The 9,830-nt window shown below is 41.5% G+C and overlaps 1 long non-coding RNA gene across 1 annotated transcript; it reads left to right on the top strand.

Annotated features, from left to right (window-relative positions):
* Window positions 1–9,728, top strand: LOC127051744 (uncharacterized). The gene is made up of 2 exons (XR_007774587.1): window positions 1–241; window positions 9,383–9,728. It is a non-coding gene; the product is annotated as an uncharacterized LOC127051744 (long non-coding RNA).
* The last annotated feature ends 102 nt before the right edge of the window (window positions 9,729–9,830 follow it).

Below are 9,830 nucleotides of genomic sequence, written 5' to 3'. Positions count from 1 at the left end.
GAATCGGCAAACAGGATCAGAAGTGATTACAAACATATTGACTGAGCTATTCACAACAACAACAGCTGATGAAAAGGATTTTTCCTGCATCTAAGCATGCCCTGTTTGTTTTTAAATATTTGCAAAGACTAAAGCTAGCCAAACACCCACTGTCTATTTAAAACCTACACGACCCATCTGCAGAATGGATGCATCTGTTGTCCTGGCTATGTACCATTTGGGGTCACCCATCTCAAAAAAGGTAATTATCCTTTTTTTTTATTTATCCAATAATATGTTGCCTCTCTGCAGCTCTTTCAATTTGAGTTTCTTGCAGCACTTCATAAGTACTAGGTTCAAGCCATTCTATGGCACTTTAGGTAATAAGCATCTCCAGTTTGCAGATGGGAAAACTGAGAGCCAAAGGAGATGTGACTTTGCCAAGGACTCACAGCAAGTGAGTGACAGAACCAGAAGAGAACCAGGCACGATGACTCCCAGTCCCGTGTTCTTATTACTGGAGAACAGACCTGTTCTGCAAAGGCTTTGGATACCGACAGCATCCTGTAAATATGTATGAACAATTGTTATTTACAAAGTGCCCAAATGTGTGCTATGCACTTATTTGTTTTGAAATGTGGGAGGGAGAACATGGTCCTGGGAGGCAGAATTGATGCTATTCTTGCTTATATTAGGTGTCTACATGCCATGGTGATGTATGTAATAAAAACACACAGATTTACTCAGCAACATTTCTGACTATGAGGTATGGGTTGATGCTGATATAGAGCCTGCTGGATTTGATGCCTTTTCCATTCCCATGTGATGATTCTAGATGCCGCAGATTAGTCAGTCCAAGTTGACACAGATCTTTAGTAATACTTAGGTTTATTTTCTCAACTTTCTTACAGCTTGATTAAAATCCCCTGGTAAAAACTTCTTGTGTGGCAGCACATCTTATAATGTAAGCTAATTTATGTTGCACTTAAAAGTTTGCCTTCAAATAACTGTATCCTGAGGTCACACAATGTTCAAACAGACAATCCCAGAAAATTATGGCCGCAGAAAAGCAAGTGTCTAGCTTTGAACCATTCTCCTCCACCAGTGATTTGTTTGGGATTCCTTAGGGGCACTCCACTCACTGAATAATTTGTTACCTACATTTGAAACATAAAGCCTAATAAAGTGAAAAACTTAGACTGCATTTCTTCTGTCATTTCAAAGTCTTTAATGTCCTGGTCTCTAGACCAGAGGTGGGCAAACTACGGCCCGTGGGCCACACCTGGCCCTGCCCTTGAGCTCCCTGCTGGGGATGCTAGACCTCGGCCCCCTCCCCTGCTGTCCCTAATCCTTAGCAGTTACACCTCCACATGGCCGGGCAGCACAGCTGCCAGACATGCTGCTCTGAGTGGCATGGTAAGGGGGCCAGGGGCACTGGATAAGGGGCGTGGGGTCCTGGGGGGCAGTCAGGGGACAGGGAGCAAGGGACGTTTGGATGGGATGGAGGTTCTGTGGGGGGGGACAGTCGGGATGAGGAATGCGGGGGGTTAGATAGGTGTGGGGTCCCGGGGGGCCTGGCAGGGGTGTGGATAGGGGTCAGGGGATGGGGAACAAGGGGAGTTGGATAGGCATGGGAGTCCCAGTGGTCCTGTCAGGGGGCGGTGGTGTAGATAGGGGTTAGGGGTGCAATCAGGGGATGGAGCAGGGGGGATAGGGGATGGGGTGCTGGGGGGGAGGTTAAGAGTGGGGAGTCCCAGGAGGGGGTGGTCAGGGGACAAGGAGCAGGGGAATTGGATGGGTTGGAGGTTCTGAGGGGGGCAGTCAGAGGGTAAGAAGTTGGAGGGGCAGATAGGGGGTAGGGGCCAGGCTGTTTGGAGAGGCACAGCCTTCCCTACCTGGCCCTCAATCCAGTTTTGCAACCCCAGTGTGGCCCTCTGGCCAAAAAGTTTGCCCACCCCTGCTCTAGGCTGTTGTTATTATCAGTTAGCATCATAGGCCAGGTCTACTGTATAAACTTACATTAGTGTAAGTACATCACTCGGGGGTGTGAAAAATCAGTTATCCTGACACACGCACCCACACACACACACCCATACACACCCACCCACCCACACACACACACACACACACACACACACACACACACACACACACACACACAGAAAGCACTGTCAATGACAGGGCTTCTCCTCTCGGCATCGCTGCTGCCTCATTTGTGGAGGTGGATTAACTGCGCTGATGGGACAGTGTCTCCTGTTTGCGAACTAACATCTTCACTGCAGTGCTACAGTTGCACCGGTGTAGCTCTGCCCAGAGGCGTAGCGAGCACCCTCCGTACCCTCCGACCGGAGGGGGCCCCGCAAGGAAGGGGGCCCCTAAAAGTGGCAAAAAAAAATGTAAGGTATAACTAGGTAAGTGACATTTATTGACGCTATTGCACAATCCATGTCGGTTTTACTGACAAAACCGTGAAGTCATTATGAGACATCATAATGCTATTGGCTCCATCAGTTGTCTGTCGGTCAGTTTCGAATTTTAGTTGGACCCATTCAAAGAATGTGTATTTGCGTTCATAATGGCGGTCGGCGGATAAATGTTATTAATTTAGTTGTTTAGTTTTTTATCGTTTCCAATGCAGAAGCGTGCTTTGTGATGTCTAAGAGAATGTATAAGAGCAGAGCTAGTAAACGAAAGGCAGCAAAAGATGCCGAGAAGGAACTTGAGAAAATTCCAAAGTTGTCAACGTATTTTGCGCTGCAATCCAACATACAGGTACAGGCACATGAAACGGACAGCGCTAGCAGCGACGAATCGTATCCAGAAGTATCCAGAAGTGCTTCAAGTGAGGTCGAAGGTGAAGCAAGTTGTTCTACCAAACAAACTTTGACAGATATTCCAGCTGCTGCTGGGAAAGAAGTATCTGAATCTGAACCACTGACTGATGATCCAGGAGATTGGCCGTCTATAATATCGGACAGGCAAGTGTGTGACATTGTTGCACATGGCCCACCGCAGCAGAATGAAAGTTACGAATTTCCATTTAATGAGGAAAGACGGAGGTTCACAAGTACTCATTTCTATCGAACCACGGCAAATGGCGAGAAAATAAGACGTTCATGGTTAATGTACTCAGTTCAGAAAGATGCCATTTTTTGGTTTTTTTGTAAATTATTTGGCACTGGTGACATACCGCTACGTCGTGGAACATCTGCTTGGAAAGCACTGTCAAAAAGACTTCAGCAGCATGAAACAGGCAAAGGTCATCAAGACTGTATGGTGAAATGGTTTGACCTTCGGTCAGGCATAGTAAACCGTACATCTATTGACCAACTCGAATTGCAGGCTTTTCTGAAAGAAAGAGATTTCTGGAGAAATGTTGTCAAACGCATGGTTGATGTCGTTATTTTCTTGTCCAAAAGAAACTTGGCATTTCGAGGAAGTAATGAAAAGCTCGGCGATCCTTCGAATGGCAACTTTTTGGGACTGTTTGAATTGCTTGCAAAGTATGATGCTGTCCTCAGCGAACTTTTACAGAGGATTAAGAAGGCAGAGACACAAGTTCAGTACCTCAGTCCACAGATCCAAAACGAGCTGATTCAACTTGTTGCCAGTAACATTCAAGAGGCCAACATAGCGCAGCTTAAAAAAGCAAAATATTATTCAGTTATTTTGGACTGTGCTCCCGACGTGTCACATGAAGAACAGATGTCTGTGGTGTTACGCTTTGTTGAATGCAACGGTGAAGATGGTGTCAATATTCATGAAGCGTTTGTTGGTTTTCTTAACATTCATGATACAACTGGCGAGGGCTTATTGGAAGCGTTTCTTGAAAAGGCAAACAACTTAGGAATAGACATTGCTGACATGAGAGGCCAAGCTTATGATAATGGCGCAAATATGAGAGGAAAGAATAAAGGAGTTCAAGCCCGCATGCTAGAAATAAATGACCGTGCCTTGTATGTACCATGTGGAGCTCACACTTGGAATCTTGTGATCTCAGACGCGGCAAAGTCATCAAAATATGCCGTTGACTTTTTCGGTCTGATTAACAGAATATACGTTATCTTTTCTTCTTCACCTTCACGTTGGGATATACTTCAAGAACATATGCCAATATCTGTTAAAGGGTTATCAGACACTCGTTGAGAGTCGAGAATTGATGCTGTGAAGCCATTGCATTATCACCTTGAAGAATTGTGCAATGCTTTGTCATCTTTGTGAGAATATGCGCTCGAAAAGAAAGATGGCAATACAGCAACAGAAGCTGGTGCGCTTTTAGACCATGTTACTACGTGGCCTTTTGTTCTGACTGTGTACACGTGGTATGATATACTATTTCACGTCAATAAAACCAGCAAATTAATTCAGTCACCAGATGTGTCAATTGACGTACTGCAGGCAGAAGTCGGTGCTACAATGAAGTTTTTGGAAGACTATCGAAATACAGGATATAACTCTGTGGTCACAAATGCACGTGAAATAGCAGAGCATATGGGAATTGAGCAGGTGTTTCCAGAAACCAGGGTGCGATGTAAGAAGAGAATGTTTGATTACGAATGTGCTGATGATTCGAGTCGTCTTTCTGTCGAAGAAAAATTCAAATCGCAGTTCTTTCTTGTTCTCACTGATCAGGCCGTATCTTCTGTTTCGTCACGATTTGACCAACTCGTGGAGTGGTATAAGTTGTTTGGATTTCTGTACAACGCTAACAGCCTGAAGCAGTGTCACAGAGAAAATGAACTGGAGAATCACAGCAAAAATTTTGAAAGAAAAATGGGAGACATTGATGCCAATGAACTCATAATGGAACTGAATCGTTTTATTTATGTCATCGAGAAGGAGAGAGGACTTGTCACGGCAAACAATTTTTTAACGTACATATACAAGAACAGCCTTCAGGAGATATATCCGAATCTTTGCATTTGCATCAGAATTCTTCTGACCACACCAGTTACTGTCGCTGGTGCTGAAAGGAGCTTCAGCAGAATGAAACTGATCAAGAATATCCTGCGCTAAACCATGACAGATGACAGGGTTTCTGCGCTTGCAGTTATCTCAGTCGAAAACAAGATTGCCAGATCTCTGGACTATGACGCATTGATTAACCAATTTGCGGAGAACAAGGCTCGAAAGAAGCGCTTTGCGTAAATACGGAATACATGTACACTGCAGGCCTATGTATACATAATATGAACTCTGTATATTGTATAAAATAAATACTGCATTCCAGTTTCTGCATTGTAAGGGGCCCCGGACATATGTTCGGAGGGGGCCAGGTTCTTTGTTGCTATGGCCCTGGCTCTGCCACTGCTCCGTTTTGAGTGTAGACCTGCCCATAGTGTTTATCCAAAATGCCAGTTCTTACATTTTAATAATGTTGCAGGTGGTCCATTGGCCCCTGTAGATCATGCAGGGAACATGTCATGAATCCACATACATAGCCCTACACTAGTATAACCGCTTTTCATTTTGTGCTTAGTGTTTGTTGTTGTTCTACTTGGATTCTATTCCCCAAAAGTATCCAGAATTAATACCCACGTTTCACACCATCCATTGAAACAGGCAACTTTAAGGTTTCTCAGCTGTTTTCTTGTCTGGAGGTCCAGTCTTCCTTCTTACCTAACTGGAAACATATTAGTCTGGCAGTCTTTGATGCTTTTTTCCCTGCATGGCTTGTGCAGAGATAAGGGAGTGGAAATGCAACAGACTGAAACTTGCAGAGTTTCCTCATAATTTCCTCCATCAAGGAGTGAGATCTGACCCCCCAGTAGAAGAAACCAGGGGATTTATTCTCTAAACCCACTGTGGATCCCTGTAGGGAGACAAATGGCAAGGAGGAGTCACCAGAATCAGGGATTGTTGGTGTGAGGACTCCGTGCCTCAGCAATGTTCTTTGTCTCATTATGACCTCAGGAATGAAATCACATGGCCAGGGACTTACCTGTTATTGCCACTCTCTGCCCCCATTCCCGTTTTCACAGTAGGGTGGGGCATAGTGGTGGAACCTATTCCTTTAAATCCTTTTAGAAGACATGTAATTTAAGTCTGATCCGGCCAGGTGCTCCATACCTCAGAAGTCAGTGGGGAGCTGAGGATGCCAGCACCTTGCAGGATTGGGCCCTTTAAGGGGAAATTTGAGGCTAAGCAATCTGCATGGACCTATCTGAGGATCCTATACTGTGCCAACTGGAGCTGAGGGGAGCTTTGTCATTGACTTTGGGAGCAGGATAGACCCTTTCTGTGCACTTATTGACATGTGCTGGTATGCTGTGCCACATTAATTTTTGTCAGAAACCGACCAAGATTTCTCTTTAGAAGTGTTCTACATTAGGAAAATAGTTTTGCACTTGTCCTAATGTAACACCCAAATTCCCTCTTCCTTCTCTCTGAAATAGCCTGTCCCTAATTATTATTAGACATGGATTCTTATGATGCACTTTTAATGTTTGGATTGCCTTTGAACATCAGTTGTGCAATAAACAAACTGTTTCCCAACCTACCAAAGAGTTCCATTGACTTTAAACTGTTTCTTCCTTTAGTTAGGATATCAGTACAGGCTTAAGGTCTTATTTTTGTGAGATTTGTATATGTGCTGACTGCTGATAGCTTAAGCAAGATTGCAGCAGCCACTGTATAATGCATATTGAACTGGATACATTTCTCAGCTTTGATGGAGCTTTAGCTCTCTGAGATTTCAAACATCAGCACTCAGTAAATATAAAATGCTTCACACCCCAGTATATTAGGTAAGGTGGTTGTAAAGAACACATTTCTTCTGCTTATCTTTAGGAGAGCTCAAATACTTTACATGTTTGCAAGCTGAAATAAGTAAATCAGAAGAGGAGGAGGAATTAAAGGTGAACATACTCACTGTCAGCATGGCATAAATTAGAATTAAATTTGTCAGCCAGTTCTCTGAATAGACTTCAAAGTTTTCATTACAGTAGTATAGCTTTCCTGAATTCAGCTCCTGTAGAATACATGAAGTAAGATACATGGGCACTAAAGAGACAGGTTTGTTGAGAGCATTAGTCTTGAATAAAGGCTTTTGGTGCTGAAATGTTGACATGTCCTTATGGGTACCTATGAATAGAACAAAGTTTTGTTAATTCAGCAATCTGAAATCAGTGAATTGTTTCTGATTATTCTTTCTTTCTCTGTTAAGGATTTATTCACCAAATGTCTGATGTGGCAAATCTCATCATAAATTACAGAAACTAACACAGATTAGACTAATATGTTCAGAATTTATTTACTTGTTTTTTTAAATGTTAGGCTCTTTGGTCTGTTTCCGCATATTTTTTCCTCTTTCAACTGGGACAAGGGAATTAGGCTGCTTAGTCTGACTTGGTCCTTAGCATAAAAAGGAGAAAGCAAGACAAAAAGATAGAAGTCAAAAGTGAGAAAATTAAAATCTGTATGGATTAAAGTTACTATGGGAGTTACTTTATCACATAAACCAGCTCTTATGGTATTTGCTTTTGTTTGTTTGTTTCTTAAAGCCCTGGAGTCACATGAATTCACCAGAATCTCAGCTTTAAGTGTTTTGGGTTTGTTTGGTTTTGTTTTTTTATTAGTAAGTTCCAGGCTTCATGGTTGTGTAGATCAGCTTGAAAATGTGAACACTGACGTTTCAAAACCCAGAAGGCAAATAAAAAACTCCAGATGTATTTTTATATCTAATAACTTTTAAGTCAACCCCTGATTTTTTGGGGGGGCCTGATTTGTGTATATATATATATAAATATTTAAAAACATTTTAGGTTGGCAGTTCTGCAATCTCAGATGGCTTCCATACCTCCAAACAAAAAAGGAAAGCAGGATATTAAGGAAAAAAACCTTCAGTATAGCTAACAGGTGAAACTGAATGCTCACAACTACAAGATAATAATGCTCATGCAACTTTTAAGACTCCATTCTTTCCCCTCTGCAAGCAGCTCTCCTGAGTGCAACTAACTTTTTTTTGTAGATTCCCTGTTTTTAGTAATAGTTACCATATGAACTGGGTATATGGGCCTGTAGAGGTATAGAGGTTTGTAAGCATCAGGAAACTAACAGAAAGGTATTATGTATATATTTGTTATAAACACATGTCATAGCAATTTCTGAAAGATTAGTCATTTTCTACATCTGCACTAATATTAACCATGGAAAAGGAGTTCAGAGTTCAAAGCTGTTATTGCTGGCAGTCTATATTGTTGTGCAAACTGATCTGACTATCAGGACATACAGGTCATTAGTGGGGTCAGTGAAACAATACAACACATTGTTTTATAATTCAGTACATGGACCCTTTGGAATCTATAGTTACCTGTTTTTCCTGTTCTTTTGTATACAAAGGAATGTAAGTGTTTGAGGAATGTAAGGTCACACCCCTTTATATTTGCAAACAATGGTATTACTATACCTTCATGGTACTGAAAGTTGAATTACAGTGTGTACACTTAAACACAATCATGTTTAAAGATACTTAAGATTCCTAGATCGTTGAATGGGGACTTTCATGTAGTCAGTTTAAATGCAAAGCAATACTTTCAAGAAAGGAAACAAATACTCTTAAAATGTTTCAGATAGTCAGAGCGATTTGTAGTGAAAATAGTTTCTAATGAAGAAAAAAACAAATAAATTAAGAGGGATGGGTCATACCAGTTTGAAATGATGTGAATCAGCAGACTTTAAAATCCATAGATGATAAAACTTACTTTGAATTAGCCTTGTAAACAGTAGTAGTTACTATTGTCATTATTAAACAATTACTCTAATGCACCCAAACTTTGACTCTAAGAACTTGCAGTCTTAAGGCCCTGGTCCTGCAAATAAATGTTTGTGTATGTGCTTAACTTTAAGCATGTGGTTAGTCACAGTGAAGTTAGCATATCCATAAGTGCCCATAAAATTGAGGCCTGAATGATACAGAGAGAAGATATAATGACTTCTGGTGAGCAGCATTTATATATTTATAAATGCATCTAAACAAGCTGACTGAGCTGCTAAATGGCCAGGCGCTAAAGCAATTCTGCAATTGGGCAAGGATGCAAGAATATTTAGAGTAGTTAGATGTATTCAAGTTGGCCTGATAAAATTCATCCTCAGGTACTTGGGGAACTAGTAGAAGCAGTCTTGGAACCTTTAGCAATTCTTTTTGAGAAGTTCTGAAGGATGGGCTGGGTCCTAGGGGACTGGAGAAGGACAAACATAATATCTGCTTTTAAAAAAGGGACAAAGAGGACCTGGGGAATTATAGACCAGCCAGTCCAAATTAGATACCTGGAAAGATGCTGGAACAAATTATTAAAAAATCCCTTGGTAAGTGCCTAAAGGATAATAGGGTTATAAGTAATAGCCAACATGAACTTGTAAAGAACTAATCATGCCATATTAATCAAATTTCTTTTTTTGACAGGAATGCTGATCTAGTGGATAGGAGTCCAGTGGCACCTTAAAGACTGTTAAAGACTAACAGATTTATTTGGGCATAAACTTTTGTGGGTAAAAAATGCCACTTCAGCTGCATGGAATGAAAATTACAGATACAGGCATATATACTGACACATGAAGAGAAGAGAAGGGGGTTACCTTACAAGTGGAGAACCAGTGTTGACAGGGCCAATTCAATCAGGGTGGATGTGGTCTACTACCAATAATTGTTGAGGAGGTCTCTATACCAAGAGAGGAAAAATTGCTTTTGTAATGAGCCAGCCTCTCCGAATCCCTTTTCAAGCCCAAATTAAAGGTGTTAAATTTGCAAATTAATTGTAGCTCTGGAGTTTCTCTTTGAAGTCTGTTTTTGAAGTTTTTTTGTTGAAGTATAGCTACTTTTAAATCAGTTATAGAATGTCCAGGGAGATTGA

Source organism: Gopherus flavomarginatus, chromosome 5 (genome assembly GCF_025201925.1).
Source record: "Gopherus flavomarginatus isolate rGopFla2 chromosome 5, rGopFla2.mat.asm, whole genome shotgun sequence".
Classification (NCBI taxonomy): domain Eukaryota; kingdom Metazoa; phylum Chordata; order Testudines; family Testudinidae; genus Gopherus; species Gopherus flavomarginatus.
The sequence above is the reverse complement of the archived record's forward strand: the minus strand, read 5'-3'. Positions and strand labels throughout refer to the sequence as shown.